Genomic DNA, 19,152 nt, shown 5'->3' on the forward strand with positions numbered 1-19,152 from the left:
TATGTACATTGAATTAAATCAAGCTGATGCTGTAGGTTAAGTCTTCCTATTGAAAGAAGTTGGTATCTTGTTCATTTTTTAGTTATACCTGTTAAGATTTTTTAACTTTGTTATCATTAATAAAGAATCTATCCCTCCCAGGAGTGTTACTCAGCACATGATTTTGAGCTACAGTGAGGGTAGTAAATGCAGAGCTAGCAATGTGATTCACAAGTGTCTGATTAACAGGCAGGTTTTATTAAGGTACAAAAAGGAAAAGGTGGATTCTCACCCCCCACCTCCTCCTCCCCCCCACCCTGAGTTTTGTTATTGATTTTTCCAGGCTTTGTTGGCTAAGCCTGTGCAGGTATCTAGCTGTTGGTCTGTGCTAAAGCTTAATTCTGAGTGGGTAAAGTCAAGTAGCATGTTACTAGCTCTAAAAGTCTTCTTTCTAAGCTCTTAATTGTTTATTATAGAATTGATGTTGTCCTTGCATGCTGTCAAGATCTTTACGCACTTCTGTTTCATAGTGTTATGTGAGCCTCGTGTGGTGTATTAACTTAGAAAGTATTTTTCACAGCTGTTATTTTAAGACAACCTCATTTTCCATCTTGGGCTATAGTGACTTTCAGCCAACCTAAGTTGGCACTGCTACTGAGAAAAATGATCCTGTCCTCTTCAAGCCTGAACCCCTTGTTTCTTCCTCTCAGCTTTGTCCTCCTGGCAGCGCAACTGTTTGTGCAGCCATATGGCAAACAGGATCTGGGAATTGACTGGTGTTAAGCTTGCTTCTCCCTTACCTTCTCTGGAGTATTTCCAAACTGCTTCCCTCATTTGCTTTACTATGCAACCCTAATGACTGTTTACATCAAGGCAGGTGGGTTGGCGGCACATGGTATCAATGAGTGGCCAAGAAGGGGAAGGGTCATATAGCCTTTCCAGAACTTCTAGAGAAGACAATTTCCAGAGAAACTGTGGGTGCTCCATCCCTGGAATTGTTTGAGGTTGGATAGGGCTTTGAGCGACCTGGTCTGGTGGAAGGGTGTTCCCTGGCAGTGGGGGTGGAATTAGCTGGTCTTTGGGACCCCTTCCAAGCCAAACCGTTCTATGATTCTGTGGAAGTTTTGCTGACTTCAGATTTGCCAGAGCAAAGCCGTGGTATTGTCCACTCTGGCAGTATTAAGTTCAGCAGCATGCTAAGTAGCTCTGGAATGCAGGAAAGGTACAGGAGATGTCTTGGGGTCTCTGAGTGAGAGGACAGCTAGCCATAATTTTGAATGGTGGATGTTAATTATAAAAGGGAGGGGTTAATGATTGACTTTCCAGGAACTAGTGCTATCTTGATAATTCAATAAACAATCTAGGTGAGAATGAAAGTTTTGTCTTGAAGCCTGTTGCTTTGTCCACAATTATACTGCACAATGTTTAGGCTGCACGTGCATTCACTATGATCACAAAAAGGGCTGATATTCATAGAAAAAAGCACTGCCTCTTGCCGTTCTCTGAAAATTTCTTTACCAGATGACCAGTGAAAAGCCAATGTAATATGCACTCTGATGACATCAGGCAGGAAGATAACATCTTTTAATATTATTTGCTGTTACTGGAGAGAAATGAGAGAGTGAGCTAACAGTATGAAACACCTTCGTATGTTATTTGAAAGCCTGAAAATTTTAGGCAGAGCTGAAAAGTAGGAGCCAGTGGAGTGACTCCTGTTCTGGAGTAGTACTTCGGCAGAGTGTCAAACCCAGAGCTTGTTGGCATGCTAAGATACTTTTATTGAAGGGGCAGAGTGTCTCTTTCTTTTGCTGTTTAATTACAAGGGGAGACATCTGAAGCCATCTGACTGGTGGAGATGGGAACAGAAATGTTTGCCCTTTTTTCTCTCCCTCAGAACTTACTACAGTGTTTGCTGCTTCTTGTAACTGTTCAAAGCAGTAGCCAGCTGGAGTGGGTAAGGGTACTTGTCTATTTAGTGTTGCCTGGTGGCTTCTGAGAAGCAGCCAGAGATTTGTTGTTTTGTGTTACTATCATTTGAGAATTATTGAGTATGCGCAGACTGTATGTAGACATCAGATGACATCATTGTCTCATTTTATATTTGACAGATTTTCTTTACAATCCTCAGAACAGATTTTTTTTTTTACCCAAAAGTTAGAGTTTATAAATATGACAGGCATACCCTTCTTGCAGCCACTGAGAAAAGGCTGTTTAATTAGTATTTTCAAGCTCAACTTTTTACCTAAATACTGATTGTATTCTATAAACCAGATTTCAATTGTGTGGAACAATCAATGCAGTTCGACAATTGCCTTGAGCTCCCCGTTCTCTGGGGGAGAGGTTTATGGTATGATGTCTTTCTGCATTTTTTCTATTATTATCATGCTGATCTAGATTGTGTGTTTCCTGCTTGAAACATGAATAAGCCTGTTTTGAGAGGATTTTTTTTTAAACCGGAACTGGCATCCTAAATCAAGTTATACTTTACTTGCTTCTTATTAGTGAAAATAGTTGTTTTCTCCAGTTAAGTAAGAACTCATTGCATGCGTTTTGGTTTTCTCTTCTCAAACTTCTAAGCATGATGAAAAGGTATTGTTATAAGGTTTCAAAAGTAATCTGAGCTGGCTGTGGAAAAAAGATGTTCAGGTGGACAGACATCAGTTGAATTTAGCTCTTGTGGGCATAATCTATAGCTGTGTCTTTGTGCTACACCTATGTGTTAAGGGTCTAGGCTTTCTCAAGGTGAAGCAGAAATTATGGAGCCTTTTGGTGACAGTGTAGAGTTGTGATAAAAACTGGAGAGGTAGAAACTTAGAGACAAGAGCCAGAGACAGCCCACTTGTCAGAAACACTTGTCTATTCCAAGAATGTGTTTCTTTTCTGTTGAATAATGTGTTTCAGTAAAGCAAGGACGTAAGACAATTGTTGTCTTGGAAAAGCAAGGCATCAGTACAAAGTCTAGTCAAAGGAGGCTTTTATGCTGTATGAATATCATGTTACATAAGTTTCTTACTGAAGGATGTAAGTAAGAAATGTTTGAAGAACTAAGTTTGTCAAGTTTACATGCATATTTCTGTTGTCCTTTGATTATTCTGTGACATAGGAGCATGAGCTTTAATGGCAGTAAAGTCAAGGTCTAGGAAGTACATATATACAGCATTGTTGGAATTCATATTAAAGCATTGCACCGGTTGAGTTGTCTGATAAGATGTGTTTTGAATAGGTATAACAGACCTGACAAAATAGATATGCTCTAGGTTTTGAAGGATTCTGTAGCAAATGGGAGAGCTGACATTTGGTTGATAGCACAATTTGGTTACAGAGGAAAGATTTTCTGTGAGAAAGATACGTTGTCCCAATTTTTACCAAGAAAACAAGTCTTGGAGGGACCAAAAAAATGAAAGTTTTCTAAGTTCGTGTGGGTCAGAATTTCATTCATGGGTTGAGAAACTGAAAAGCAATGACTCAGAACAAAGCATGGATGTTAAGGGCTTGCAATGAATGCAGAATTGTTTGGTGAGCAGCCTTATTATCTCTAGCTCACATGGGCTATACAGCCTCAGATGAAAAGTCTTGCACTCCCTTTTTTGAAACTGAAAGTTGAGAGCTTAAGGTTTCATTTTTGATTTTCTTAATAGATTTGGCACTTTTTTTTTCCTGAAAATGAGAGTACTTTTCATTTTAGGATTGTAAAGCTATCTTTAAATTTTGGTTCTGAACATCCTGTCCATAATATTTTTTCCCCATGTCACAAACAGAATAAATAATAAAAACATTAAAATTGTTGAGTGTTTCTAAATGGTGATATACAGCCTTGTTATTCCTGGCCAATGTTTAGGAGAAGAAAGAATTATTTTAAATGCCCTTGTCTGTCATGTTTGTAGAAAGAATGAATTCATTTTTCCTTTTGCAGCTCATGAAAAACACCTATTATTTGTGGAGTAGAAGCAATGTCTTGGAGGACTGTATTTTCAAAAAGGCCAAATAAAATACATGAAATTATGTATTTCACAGAGAGTGGCTGCAGGTAAACAGTGACCTGATAATAGTGCTGTCTTAAAGAAAGGCAGTTGTGTGTATCTGAGAATACTAAATTGAGGCTTCTCTTCTGATTATTTATTTCTAGGTTTTGGGGTTTTTTTTGTCCTGTCTGTCAATGTAGAGGCAGTTTCTTCTAAAAACAATTAAATACAAATCTGACTTTAAAAAGATTTAGCTAGCATATGTGACTTGACAACAAGGAGAGTCTGATTTTTAGGGGTGATGAAAATCTCTGACCAAGATTCTTGAAGGTGTTTATTTATAAAAGTGAATTCTAGAAAAGATTTAATTTCTAAGCAGCCGTTATGAAATAGTGGTGTTCCTGATGCCTATCAGTCTTTGCTAAGGTTTGGTACAGCATTTGATGTGCACAGCTCACCATTCCTTGGATCTCTTCCATCGATCTTCCCCATTTGGAGCTCCCTGAACATCTTGAGTTTCTCTGAGGTAAAGTGGTGAATGAATACTGCAGGGAATTGGGACCAGTTCAGAGATTGCTGTCTGTAGGTCATGCAGAATTTCAGCAGCATTGGCATGATCCCCTCGTGGTACCAGCTGTCCTCTGCCACCTGGTTTTGTTTCCTTTGTGGTTTCATATACTGTTTCAAGTGCAGGGACAAGGAAAAAAGGAGGAGTTTATTTCCAATGTAGCTTTTGTCACTTGTCACGTATACAAACTCTAACATCTTCCACATGTTTATGTGCTGTTCTGAGACACCTTTAGAGAACACAAGGAGATAAAAAGACCTACAAGACCTTCAAGTGTAAAAATCAACTTGTAAAGGTCATTAACATAATGTAATATGTTTGTTGTGTAGTGTTTCCAGGGCTGCTGAAACCCAAATTTAAGGCAGCAAAGTGAAGTGATGTAATTCAGAAATAGGGTCTGTGCTTTCCTGTTCTGTATCACCTGTGATACAGTATCTGTCACCTTACCTTCTGACACAAATACGTACATCAAGACCCTATGCAGTTACATGGGTTCCGAAATAAAGTAGAGCATGACCAATGCAAGATAGGATATGATCATTTGACAAACAACTGTATTGTCCCTGGAGAGGTCTACATATAAAAAGACAATACTGAATATCACAGGACAGGGTAAAAATATGGAAGTGGTTACACCAGGGATGCATGAACTATGTGACTTCCTATTTTGGGATTTGTTTTGGGTAGCAGAGAACACGCATAAGTTTTGGATATGCCTGTTTTCATCCATGAACATGTGGGGATTTTTACCCCTTTTCAGGTGACATCTGGTAGATCAGTGAGGTGGCCAAATAAATATTCTTGATGGTCCTGTAGATCTGAAATTACTTTGGTATTTCAGTTTTCCCCTTCTCGTCGGTCAAAGGTAAACGTGTTTGTGCTGGATGGGCTTAGTTCCAATAGTGTATTTAACACTTCAGAGAAAAGAACATAAAAACCCACACAAGCAGCAAAACCACATGCATTTGACTGAAGGGGCTCATTGAAGCCGATGTTAGAGTCTTAAGTTTTACATTTTATAAAAGTTAATTATGTATCTTGAAAAATCCACTTAGTTTTTATTCTGAATGTAGTCACGCTCTACCAGCGCAAAGCCTGTGGTTGCCTCAAGCCTCTCTCCCTTCCTTGCCTCTGCCTCTCGGTAGCAGCCACCCTGCTTGAAATGAGCAGCAATGTGCCTCGCTGTTTGAGGCAAAGCCTGCTTAAAGCCACCCCTTGTAGGAGAAATGGGCTGCTTAGCCCCCCGCCCCCTCTCCCTGCTGCAGGGAATTAGGACTTAGAGTGAGAAGTTAATTACTTGGTCCTCTTTTGGAGAGGGTGGTGCTGCCAGGATTTCCACTGCTCCCTTAGCAGACTCTTTCTGGATGAAGAAAAAGGAAAAGCACCAGCAAGACTATTAGGTGTCATTTTACCTTGGTAAGATCAAACTTTGTGTCTTGGCTTCAGCTGCAGTGCTTAAACATGGTTTTAATGTCTTTTTGTGTGGTTTTAGTTGAGTCAACTGAACAAAAACTTTCAACATGTACCTCAAAGGCTGTCACAGCATGAAGTTCAGATAAGGTTAATGGCATATAGTAAATACCTGTATAACATGTCTTAAATTTTCTGTTCAGAGCCTCAAAAAGATGTAGTGAACCAATAATTACGTAGTTGTGTTACAACTCCTTTTAGTTTGGATAATTTTGTAAGAGTGGCAAAATACTTCAGTTGAACCACTGCAAAAAAGAAACACTTTTTTTTTTCATTGTTAAATTTTTATTGGACTCCTAATGCTATTCAGAAACTCTGCTTGATGCTTTGGAGGAATTGTGTCTATTCAACCACATTTCCTGACTTTGTAAGCTACTTGTAGTAGTGAGTTGTCTTCATCTCTGTTCATATCTGGTTCCTTTCTCCTGGAATCCATAACTTTCCTTTTTAAAATAATTTTATGTATTCAGAATTAGATAGGCTTTTAAAAATAATATTTTCTAGAAATTTGGAAGGGTAATATGTTGAGGATTTTCTTCTGTATCTCTGGAACTGCTGAAGATAGGAAGGATTCTACAGTACTGGACACGTGGCACTTTTTTGTGAAGGGTTAATTTTAAAATGCAAACATGAAAGAGAGCGTTGTTCAAAGCCAGTGTGAAAGGCTTGTAGAAGCTGTTGGGTAAGGTAAAACCAATACTATAGAAGTGTGGCTTTTTTCCAGCTCTACCATCCCTAGCTCTGTGGTTTTCCCTCTCCCATTACAGCTGACTTTAGAGGTATATTTCAGTCATGAAGTTCATTTTTGTATGTTGACAAACCTTAACAAAGATCTTGCTCTGTTAAAGTGACTGGGGTTATGTTTTGTTTCATTACTCTTCTTGGCAGGAACATGTAGATCTGCACAGCACTGTTTAGAGATCCTTGATGCATTGAAAAACATGTTGAGGGAAGTCAGAATATTATCCTCCAGGGCATAGCAGTGACTGCCTTCCAGACTGTTCATGATTTTGTTTTTCCTAGCAAGATAAATAAATATTTATTTTTTTAGAATGCTGAAGTTAAATATATTTCATATATTATGTGACACAGATGTGGGTTTCCTGTTACGTTAATTCAGAAAAAAGGCAAAAAGCAGCAATGTCCCAGGAACTTTGGGAATAGTCACTAGTCTGTGGGTTCTTAAGTATTTCTGAAATAGAGTAAATACTCAGTAACAGAGCAGTGAAAGACTAGGATGTGCAGTGCTAACTTGTTGAAGCATATTTTTATGTGCCTGTTCATAGTTTGTTTCTGGCTTTGGCTTGATTATTCCTAACAACTCCATCTCAAGTTACAGTAAGATTTCTAAATAAAAATAGAGTAGGTTAATGTATATTTAACAGTGCTGTATTTGCCAGGGAGGAACCAGTTGCTTGCTTGCTGCTTGACTGAAGGGCAGAAATGAAGCATCACACCAACTCCAGCTAAAGCCCATGCTGAAAGCTGGTGTTTGACCTTCAGGTGCTGTGCAAACGCAAAAGTCTGCAATTCCTGCCTGCCCCAGCTCTGTCACAGCGTGCAGAATTATAGCTTTGGTAGTCTAAGGTGAAAAAACTCATTCCTGCTTGTGTGGAAATTAGAAGGGGAAGAGATTGTGTGTATGACCTGCTGCCATACTTGGCAATGAAAATAAATACCAGGCTGCCCTCAGGGTCACGGTACTTCTGTGGCAATTAAGCAGTTAGGTCAGAAATTGCCAAACAAACTACTGTAAGTATACTCTACAAAAACAAAAAACCAAGGATATAATTTAAGATCCTGAAATGCTGCTCTGATGTGCAAATCCCATAACAACTGCTAAGAGAGCTTTCTATGGAAAATACTGCTCTTTCTGTAAAATTTGGTTTAGGCTTTTGTACAAGACTTTTTTTTTTAAATGGAGAACAATTTAAAACAAGTATCCCTTTTGTAAACAATACTTCTGCCTGACTTTATGGTTGTACTCACTGAAGGCCTCAATTTTCTGTGCAGCATGACTGCAAACTTTAGCAGTACAAAAAATAACTAGTAAAGAGGATACTCTTTTTTTTGTAAACCAACTACATTATAAATAGACACAAGATATTGGCTTTTCTTCAGCAACAGTTTTTTGGGTGAACGCTGCCAAAAGAAAATCAAGTGAGCCTTTCAGGAGGAGTAACACACCATACTTCTATTTAAATTATTCATGAAGAAACACACCCAGATTATCCATGGCATATGTGTGCATATATTCAGATTTAGCCTAGAGAAAATTTGCTGACCTAAACATGGGAGTTGAGTAGGAGCAAGGCAACATGATTAAAGCCAGCTCTGAAGGAGTGGGTTTACATCCTGGCACTGTGCCTTGGATTCCCTGTCTGCTTAGTGCTAGGGAGAACTAAAAATAATATCTGCAGTTTAGTGGGATAGTGTGAAGTTTACAAAATGAATCAATTTCTTCCATAGTGACCTTCTGTCTGCAGAAATCGCCACAGAAGAAGGTGATATTAAAAAAAAATTAAAATATACATATGGAGAGCTATCAATCAATCTGTAAAAAAGGTTGTGGAGTTTTTTAGGGATTTTTTTTCTTTTCTTCAATATGTATGTTGTCCTTAAAATACACAGCATTATAGTTGGGAGTGTACAGAAACATAGAGGCCAGCCCAGACTGCTAGGTCTGCTTGAGTTTTGTGATTGTTTATGTAACCAAGTGTTTTGTTTCTGTATGATTGCTCACTGTTCTGCATTTCATCTGTTTTACTTAAAATTGTAGCCTTGCTGGTTGTAGTTGTATGGAAGCTTGGAAGGGAACTTCATGTTTAGTGAAAATTAGAGGTTAAACCCCATTTTTTTAACAATATCAGTAAGCTGAACAGGAGCTTAGCTTTGGTGCCATTTTATTTCTTATCAGAATTTAAATTTTTGAGATTTGATATGCTGTTTGATATGCTTCTGCTCTGACTTCTCACATGACCACCATAAAAAGGTTATATTTTGAGAAGATAATTAATTCTTGTATTTCTCCAGCACAACAGACTGGATGCTTTAGGCGGTTACTTCTAGAAGTGTCAACCTCAGCAAGGCGGGGATTTATGTGTATATGCTGCTGCTCATTACCTATCAAGTAACAAATCTACAAGACTTACATTATTATCTTGATTATCATAAGCTTTCCTATTATGCTAAACTTGAAGTATCAAAATGAAATGTTGCAGTGCTATTTCACTGTTTGCCAACCCAGCCTCTAATACTGGAGATTCTTTTAGCTGTTTAGTCCAGCTGTTATGTTTTGCAATTGTACTGTCAAACTTTATACACATAGTTTACCATCACCTGAAAAAGTCTGGCAGAGTTCCACTAGCTTTGACATTTGTTTTGCAGATTTTAAAATTCTTACCATAGCTCTGTGGAAAGCTCAGAATATTCTGTGGAGTCCCACAGGTTGTTGCTGTCCTTGTGGAAGCACAGCACCCAGTCCTGTCCTGGGCTGGTCTGTTAGAAATAAAATAGGTCTAATAATGTCCTTTTACACAGGCCAATTAATTCACTTGGGTGTACTGCTGCCACGTGGGCTCCCCAGCCATGGTGCAGGGAGCAGTGTGTGTGCATTGTGATGGATCACTGCTCCTGGAAGGGCTGTTGTTATGCACCCACAAGAGCTCTGCATGAAACTATGCAGGGTCTGCTTCATGTTTTCATCCCCTGTTTAATTGCTTTGGGTCGGTTTCAGGGGACTATTCAGTGAACAACTTAAGACTGTCTGGAGAGCCCTGTTCTGAAACAGGATCCAAGGCACACAAATCATTGTCTGGATTGCAGTTTTTTCCTGTAGGATCACCAGCTGCTAGAAGATCATACTGCTTCACTACTCTGTTACTGCTTTAAGTGCCATTCTACTAACAAATATAGCAGTATCTTACTGTGTCATAAAAGTAATACTCTGAAGGTTTTTTGTTTCTGTCTGTATTGTTCCTATTAAAATGTCAAAATATCTTTCAGCTCAATTGAATAAACAGGTGAGTGAGGATGTGATAGGTTTCTAATTCAGTTTCAGCATGGGTTGCTATTGTCATTTGGAACATTGCAGAGACCTAAGAAAACACCAAATCTACATGCCAATGGAAGTTTGCATGACTTTGTGGTATGCACCCAGAGTGTTCTTCCAGGGGAGCACACTTCTTGAAGGGATGTTTTCTCTAGTTGACACCTGTGAGTGGTCACGGTGTAGGTAGGATTGGGAGCCTCACCATGAAGGTTGTGGGGAATCTGGTACAGAAATCAGAGCTGCCCACAGAACAGTAAAGAACACAGATCACTTTGAGATCCCTTGCTGATTGTCCACAGATGCATCACTTTTTGAATTTTTGGGCTTTTCCGGTCTTCTTACTCTATATGTATAGAAGATTACTGCTTATTATTTTCTTATGTCCTATCTCTTGCTCCTCTGGTTCTCTCATCTCCTTGAAATTGTCCCAATCCAGGATTATAGTCTTTGAGTTTTGAAGGAGTTGTTGGTACTGATGCAGTACCATCAATTATGAAGAGGCATGACTCTGACCATAGGGGAAAATAGATAATGATCCCTTTAACCCTACTGCTTCCCACAAGCTGCTGGCCCAAATTAAAACTTAAAAGTAAAAAAAGCAGTAATTAATTCTTTTGAATGAATTACTTGCTGCCAGAAGCTGAGTTTTTCTGATACAGCTATAAGGAGTATAAGAGTTTTAACTTTATTCCTGTTAGTATTGCTCGTTTCAAGTTCTGCTCTTTAGAAGTATCAGCAAGACTAGCTTTTTTTTTTAAAGTGATATGAACAGATTTTTTTAAATGTATGTTCTGGTAGCAGCTGTTTATTGAATAGAAACTTGAACAGAAAATTTTATGTGAAAGTAATAATGCATGGTGTTAATTTCAATTTTAATAGAGCTGTTCTAATGTTTTTACTTGCTCAAAGTTCCTTTGCATTTGAAGTTTAGTTTCACCTTCACACCCTTTTTTTAAAACACATGACCTGGCACAAATTTATTTTTAAGTTGTACTGCCAGTGGCTGATGGGAGGTGAAAGCTGGTCTCCTCCGTGACCAACACAAATGTGTTCTGTTTCAGGAGGAAGGTATGAGTAACAAAAAACCTCAAACAGATAAAAAAATCCCCAGTCTCTACTATAGAGGGAAGGGATTGTGTGCTGTATGGTAAAAGTCTGAAATATTAGCAAAATAACTCCTGAAGCTTAATGAGAACAGCTGAGTCATTTGTAGCTGGTAGTGAGACAAGTTGCTGCTGAAGGATGTTTGTTATTGCACGGCTGCTGCTACAGCTGGTGGATTGCCTGGTTAAGAGCAAAGTAAACTTGAACCCAGTAGAAACTGCTGTGAAAAGTACACTCCAGATAAGCATGCTTTAATCTCTGGAACATTTAATTGGTTCAACAGCATTTTCTAGTGCCTCAGGTTTTCAAATGTGCAAACATATTTATTACATTGACATAATTATCAATTTCTAATTTATTCTTCTTTGTCAATCCACTGATAATAGTAGCAGAGAACACATTCTCTTTTACTGTTAATACAGATAGGGTTCATATATCAAATTATCAAGTTAATATCTGGCCTTGAAAGTCTCCTGACTATTACTTCTCTGCTTCTTAATGCAATACCAGGCTGCTATTGTAGGTCCCCATGCTGATGGTCATGTCTATCTAGTGAGGTTTGAGTGTGTTTAATATGAGCCTCAGAGTATGCAACTATGCAAAATTAATCCTCTCAAAAAATTGTATTCAGTTCGTTATCACCGAACATCATGTCCATTGGAAGATTTTTACAGATTAGTTAATTAATTGTAAAACAAAGAGGGCTTCTACCTTCCTTAATATTGCCCTTGCCTCCCAGCTGCTTTTTTACAAGCAAGCAGTCTCAAAACTGAGCATCAAGAATAATTGCAAACCCCTGCCCTGGTGCACTGTGGCAAAGGGTGAGTAGGTATAGTTTTTAACAATCCTTTAGTTCTCTCACTGGTCTTAAAGAAGCTGGCAAATTGATGGGACTTGAAACAATGCATTACAAAAATTTCAGAGTGCCATTTCGGAGAGGACAGCAACACAGGTTAAAGCCAAGGGCCAAAGTAGGGCAATTCCCCTGCTCCACGGGGGAATAGTAATGCTTCCATGGGAGTCTGCTGGGGGAATTACTAGTGGCCAGTCATAGGAGAGGGAAGCTTTTAGTGTCCTGTATGATAATCAGGTTCCTGAATAATTAACCAGTGACTCTGACAAATGCACTCCTATTTCTCGAATCATGTTATTTCTAACACTAAGCACAGTTGGTTGCCAGTTTGCTTACAGAGATGTAGCACTACAGCTACAAGTTTACAATATAAGTAACTACCTGAATACCTTCCTGGGCATCATACCCCCTGTTCTCCACTCGATCGCCTGTCTGCATAGTTTGAATAACATAAAGGAAAAAAACCCAAACACAGCAGTAATTTTTTCAAGTATATTACACCTAGCCACTCACAGATTCAAGTCCCACAGAGAACCATGCCCCCTGTCTTTTGGCCAGGTAGGTCAGAGTCCTCTGGTAGCTCTCTGTTACCCAGTAGCTTCTTTCTGACAGCTTGGATGGTCTCAGCCTGTAGCCCCAGCATTAATGACAGAATGCATCAGTGCATGCCTCTCGCTTGAGCCTCCAGAGTATAAACTAACAGATGGTGTTGGCTGAGAGAAGAGGGGACATTACCTACACATTACCTACATCAAAATTACTCATTAAAAGATGCTGTTGCATGAAAATGTTTTTGAATAGCTCAAGCATGAAAATTCCATTCATAAAAACATTATTTCTTTGCCCCAGAAATAGGTTGAAAATAATTTTTTCATTATTAGACTAGATGTAGTTTTTTAGAGATGAGTAAATTAAAATTTAAAAAGGTGCTGATGGAGGTGGGATGACTTTATGTGCAGAATGCTTATTAGGACTATAAACAAGATCAGTTATTTTCAAGAGTAGATTGAGTCACTGGCAATTTTTAATAGTCTACATTAACAAAAATGCCTATTTCATGTCTTTGGATTTAATGCTTGTGCGTTTCTCCAGCTTTTCAGTGAAGAATGATTGTGTCTCAGTAAAATTTCCCTCAGCTTCTACTATAATTATATTTTTTCAAGCGTAAGTGACTTTCACTTTGCTGTTTCAGAGTCCAAGTATCCAATGTTTGTGTTGCATCTTTCACTGTGTATCCCAAGAATTACCTCACATAGTGGTATAAAGCAAAAACATCCATGCCTTGCAAAAAGTGATCTGTGGGAACGCTCAGACCTTGTGAAGTAATTTGGGTGTCCTCAAGCAGAAGTGATTTTTTTGCAGCTCGTTCTGCAGTTTCTCATAAAGGAATCTGCAGCTGTGGTGCTGATGGCCGCTGTGAAAAACACAAGTCCTGTTTCAGCAAACACTGACCTGCTGTCTGTGGGGCTGATCATCTTTAAATGTCCAGCTCTCTCTCTCTATTGCATAGATAAGTTCCTTTCCTTTAAGCCCTTCCTTCTAGATGCTGAGAACATGGAATCATATGTATAATTTCTAATAAAGGACCTTACTTCAGGTTGTCTCCCAGCTTGTAAACAGCCTTGCAGTCATGCCGCTGCCTTGTGAGCTGCAGTTCCTGGTTGGGCACAATTGCCCAGTGTTACAGCTGGGCTGGCAAAAATCTGCCAGTTATTGCCAGAACTACATTATTCTGCTGATTTTACATGCTTAAATACTTACAAGTGGTGGTTCTCTCCAAGCTGATTTCTAAAGGCACAGGCCTTTCAGGTGTTCTTGGACACTCTGGCTGACTTCAGGGACTTGGCTTGTCTATGAATATTCCTGAAATTGGCTGCAAGCCCAATATTTGACTGGGTAGGTTAATCTGAAGATCATTATGGTTAGGTCTTGTTTCCAGATGAAAGCTTTTTGTAAATTTTGGTTTTTTAACAAGGCATGTTAAAAATTCACTAGCTGGTTTGCAATGTGCTTTAATAGAAAAGTGCATAAGAAGTCACCTATCCTCTTCCAGCCCAGCTTCAAATAATTGCAAGACATTCTAAGAATAAACTGTTACTTGTTTTCCCACAAACTTGGGAACTGAAGAAACTGCTATTGGATCTTTTCTTCCATATGCTTCTTGTAGTTGATTACAGTTTTATGTGACCATCTGATAACTTCAGGGTGTTTTGGAAAAAGCAGTTTTATTAGAAATGTGGCATAGACATTAAGAGTGAGTCCAAACTGAAGAATTTGCACAAGGCATTTCCAGGTGCCTTGAAAGAGTTAATTGTGGTGATTTTATTTTTTAACAGAATCCAAAACCCAAGTAAAAGTGTATTTCTTCCTTAGCAGTTGCTGAACTGTGTTGTGTTTTCTGTTGTATTTTAAGCACTGGAGCACTGTAGTTTCCCTCCAGATGGACTGACAGACCAACAAGAGGAACTAGAGAGGAACCCTGGCCTTTGGGGGTAGGGTGGCTCTAAAAATAGACATTTCTTTTTAAGGTCATCTTCAAGAAGCATGGAAGATATTGATGCACTTATCTCATCCTTTGCCCGTGGTCTCATATTCTTGCTTCTGAATAAACACCAGGGGACAGAGCATCTTCTTGGCACAGCAGTTTTAGGGTTATGAAGAGGTGAGTCTCAGCAGCCCTGTTGGTGCTCTCTTGTACCTTAGGAGCAGACAGTAAAGTCAGGACACACGGACTATGTATTGTGTGCAGTCTGGAGAGCTGGTGAAACCCATGTGTGTGCAGTCCAGTGAAGTGAAGCAGCACTTCCAGCCTGCTGCTGCTGGAAGAGAGCCCTAAGGTGTTGCTTTCCAGGTCAGAGTAAACTAGAGGAGAATTGCACACCTCAGCCATAAGCATCTAGAGCCAGGTGTGTGATGGATACTCCCCTGATGCTATGGAAAAGGTAGATGAAAATCTAGCCATTTCTGTGAATTCAGAGATGTTAAGAAATACTAGAGTTTTATTAATTCCCTGTGCAGTTCAGTCACAGTAATTTCATTTTCAAGAGAAAGGCCTTCCAATAGCATTAGAAGTAATTTCACAGCTTAAATGAATTCAGTCACGCCTCTGTAGTAAAGAGTGCATTACCCCTTTTATTACCATCTGTGAAAAATCCTTTCAGCTGCATTTGAATTCAAGACACGATGGTTAGACTGGGCTGTGCATAGTTGAAAGTTACTGATCTCATTTTTGAGAAGGTATTTCCTGATAAATGCATCTGTTTATCAAATAGAGTTTCAGAAGGGAAATGATTACTCATTTACTGAATTTAAAGGACAGGCCTTTATAGCCTAAATTTTAGCAACCACTCTGAATATAGAGCAAATACTTTTGAGAATGTTAACATGTATTAAGGGCAGATGTGACTTTCTTTGAGAGGAAAAGTCTGTCACCTCTTAAAAATTCACCATTTATCTTAAATGTAAATGTGAAATTCACTGGTACCCTTTGAGACACATTGAGTATTTTGAAAAAAATTTTGGGCATTTCTTCAGATTTCCTTGGGTTTTCATTGATTAACACCTAGGTTACCTGTAAAGACAGGTTTATTTCTCCACACACACTTCCATTTCTCTTTGAAGTTTCCAGGTCTGTCTGTTGGTAATGGCTGCTTGGTCTCTTTTTTTTTTCTTTTAACAGAGTAGAGAAACTCCAGGAATGTTTTATCACTTTTAGGCATTTCTGAATTTGAAACAATCAGCTTGGACATACTGCATTTGATACAGAAGCATATTTGGTGCCCTGTATCCATTCAGTATTACAAACTTGTTTAATAGGTTTAAAATAAACAGATCTTATTTTTAAGTATGAGCTGACATGTGAAGGTCAAAATTCTTTGCCAGCTATGTGCACAGACAAATGGGCCTAGCAGGGACAGAGGTCTCTTTAAAGTGTTATGTATTTTAAGGGTCTGCATACCATGTGCTTTATTTAACAATTATACTTCACCAAAACAGACAATTTTACTTGATTGTGGTTGTAAACTGTTGTTATCAAATGAAGTTTATTATGTGCCTTTACAGGTCGAGCTAAATTGCGTTTCAAAAGAATTTTAAGAATCAGCCTAGATGCAAACACAAAAAATTCAGGCAGAAGCTGAAGTACAGCTCTGTTGCAGAGAGAGGGTCATGGAGTCTGGCTTCTTTTTGACATAATGCTGCAAAGAGTGAGTGCTGTATAAAAAAAACCCAAAACACCACAACAGAATACAGACTTGATGGTGAGTAGTCCTTCAGTTTTCGTGACTTTTCAAGAAGGTTGGAACTGGTGATGTGGAGCACCGTATCCTTACCTTTTGAGTAAGACAGTGGGTGGTAACTGTCATGAGTCTGGAATTGTCATGAGTCTTATTGTTACATTAATATACATATATATATATATATGTACACACCCCAACTGTGGTATTTAAAGAGAGGAGAAATTCCATTCATTAAGACTGTTTCACAATTTTTTTTTCAAGACTGTCAATGAGCCAATGAGGTTCAGAAAGCTTTGAAACAAACGTTGTGATAGGAGCAGTTGAGTGTTCAGCAGTTATTTCCTAGCATATTGTTTCAATTAGGATTGCAACAGGAGGGAAATTTCCATGAGAGCTTGCCTCATGTACCCATCAGAGTACCAGTCTATTTTAGTTGTTCAGTGCAAGCTTTATATAGCTCTAACACGAGTTCAGCAAAATTGCTCTGTTTTGCACAATTAAGCTGCACAAATTGCACTGTTCTAGTTTTCAGATCAAAGGTAGGCGACAGATTTGTCTTTACAAGGTGAAATCCATTGGGATTGCTTCTTGATGTCAGAAAATAAACTAGGTCCTTAGTTGGTACTTGTAGTGTGAAAGAGACCAGGAATGGTTTTCAGTTTATGATTCTGCTTTACTCTGTCCATGACATAAAGTCTGGGTTCACACTGCCTCCTACGTGCTGTTTTTCATTAGACAGAGAGCCCCCAGAGCAGGAGCAGAGCCGTGCTGCACCCCAGAAGGCGCCTCAGTCTCAAGAGCAAGCCTGCCTTGTTGTTCAGGGAGCATCATGGAATGGCCTCACCTCTGTCATACCAGAGCTGATGACATGTGTTACAGAAGGGGGTCAGAATCTGCCTCTGGAAACCAGGCATACTTAAAAACATCCTCTTTCCTCAGAAACTGGATCTGCCTTCTTGCAAGAATTTTTTTTTCTGCTTCTTTCTGCCTTTTTGAAAGCAGATGTTTGGCTGCTGACTGCTCCCTGATCCCCCATGTGGAAAGATCCAAGCTACATCCTGGATCTCTTGGTTAGCTGGAGCTGAGGTTAGTCTCCAAAGCACTGGTCCTGTCCTCTGAGCAGTGATTCAGAACATGAGAGTTCCTGCCATTGCTCAGATGATACAATTTATTAAAAAGATATTTTAAAAGTTACATGGTAGTCTCACTTTACAGTGGCTCGAGGTCAGCCATGCAGAACCTTCTAGTTTAGGGTTCCTAATCTACATACAATCCTTTAAGCCTTTATTGGAAACACCAGAATAGTTCTGAGGAACCTAACCTTCAGGCACCATGGACAAGTATTGTCTTTTGCAAGAGCTATTTTTAATGTATTAAAGATTAACATTGATGTATAAAGTTAATCAGGAATAAACATCCTGTGTTGATAAGGTAAAAATCATTCTCTGTTTGTTAATACCCCTATTTTTAAGAGATCCCAAATTAGATCTAAGTCTTAGGTTTTTTTATAGCCAGACATTGGTCCATGGAGTAGTCAGTCAGGAATATAACTTTTTGTTAGAAATGTCTTGTTTACAATGACTGACCATTTTTCCTTTGAATTTTCATCTTCATTATTAAATAGAAAAGGTAAATCTGTTCCTTCACTTTTCCACTGTTGCACATGTAAACTGAGGTAGAAAAGAACCTAAAATCTAAGGAAGCACTGATTGTAATAATTATTTTTTTTATTTTTACATCTAGCATGGGTATAGGCTGAGAAACAAAGTCATTATTCATTTTGGAATATTAATTTTGTGATTCCGATCTAAATTTGACACAAAAAATACCACAAAAGTAGATAAACCAATAAGGAAATGATGAACAGTAGGAGTTCCAGTGATGCATTTTGAAAGGTTTTCTTTAAGCACAACTTGAAAGCAATGTCATAACATTTCCAAATACTTTTCAGCTGTTTTGCAACTGTTGAAGCTCAGGTATTTCACATGGTTTGTAAAGAAAACAAAAAGCTCCCATATAATTGGGGAAAACATGGTGCAAGACTACATGATTCTGCTGAACCTTTTTTTGGCTGCATCTCTCATCAGTCAGAAGCCATGGTTGTACTTATTTCTGGAGTTTGCTTAAGCTCTCAGCAATTATGCTTTATGATTAGCTACTACAATCTCTCTTGTAGTCCAAATAAGCTTTTAACTCTCAGAAGTGGAACAGGGGATCATAACTTGCACTCAAGAGGTTTCTTGGAAGAGAAGTACTCCTTGGCATACATGAGAGAAGCTTTAGCATTGGCCCAGAATGGTAGGATTTGCATTCTTTCACATGCAGCCTCCCTTAAATGCCAGAAAGTCTTTGTTACTTCTGCAATTTTTTTCATTCTCCTGGACACACAATATGGCTACTTCCAGGATCACCTTTTTCCTACCAATTTAGATGTAAAATAACACAACAAGAGCTAGTTTGCAGAAGCAAATGAGAGCAGTAGGTAACTTGGAAGCCGTGGCCTTGGGGATATTTTCCTTATCCTGCCCTGGCAGGAGAAGAGCAAACCACAGCAAGCATGCGTTACCTTGCTTCCTACTCCTACCTGTGTTCAAACATTCTCCTCTTGCAAGCCATATGCTGCTTCTCCTTTGGAGGAGTGTAAAATACTGGTAAGGCTGTTAGGACAAAAATGCCTTTAGAAAGGCACTACGTGCTCTGGGGGAGGAGGTTGCAAATGTGGCATCATTGGACTTGCTTCCCTTCAGGCTGTCTTCCAGTGCAAAGTCAGTCTGTAAAGCTGTCCCGGTTCAGTTTCTAATATTTCTAGCAGTCAGCAGGCTGCTAGCCAGGGTGTTTCAGTTTGTGTATAGTTCAAGCTGTCACATTTTAATTGAAGGGGAAGGATGTCAGTTATTTGAAGCTTCCTCCAAAGGTTTTCACAAATT

At 38.9% G+C, this 19,152-nt stretch overlaps 1 protein-coding gene and 1 long non-coding RNA gene across 4 annotated transcripts in view; both read left to right on the forward strand.

Moving 5' to 3' along the window:
• The window catches only part of TBC1D4 (TBC1 domain family member 4), a 99,867-nt gene that overhangs the window by 2,266 nt on the left and 78,449 nt on the right, over window positions 1-19,152 (forward strand). The gene's annotated exons all lie outside the window — the stretch shown is intronic.
• On the forward strand, window positions 5,806-17,638 carry LOC135293904 (uncharacterized). Its single transcript, XR_010356015.1, has 4 exons — window positions 5,806-5,925; window positions 14,516-14,649; window positions 16,050-16,246; window positions 16,961-17,638. It is a non-coding gene; the product is annotated as an uncharacterized LOC135293904 (long non-coding RNA).

Source organism: Passer domesticus, chromosome 2 (genome assembly GCF_036417665.1).
Source record: "Passer domesticus isolate bPasDom1 chromosome 2, bPasDom1.hap1, whole genome shotgun sequence".
Lineage (NCBI taxonomy): Eukaryota > Metazoa > Chordata > Aves > Passeriformes > Passeridae > Passer > Passer domesticus.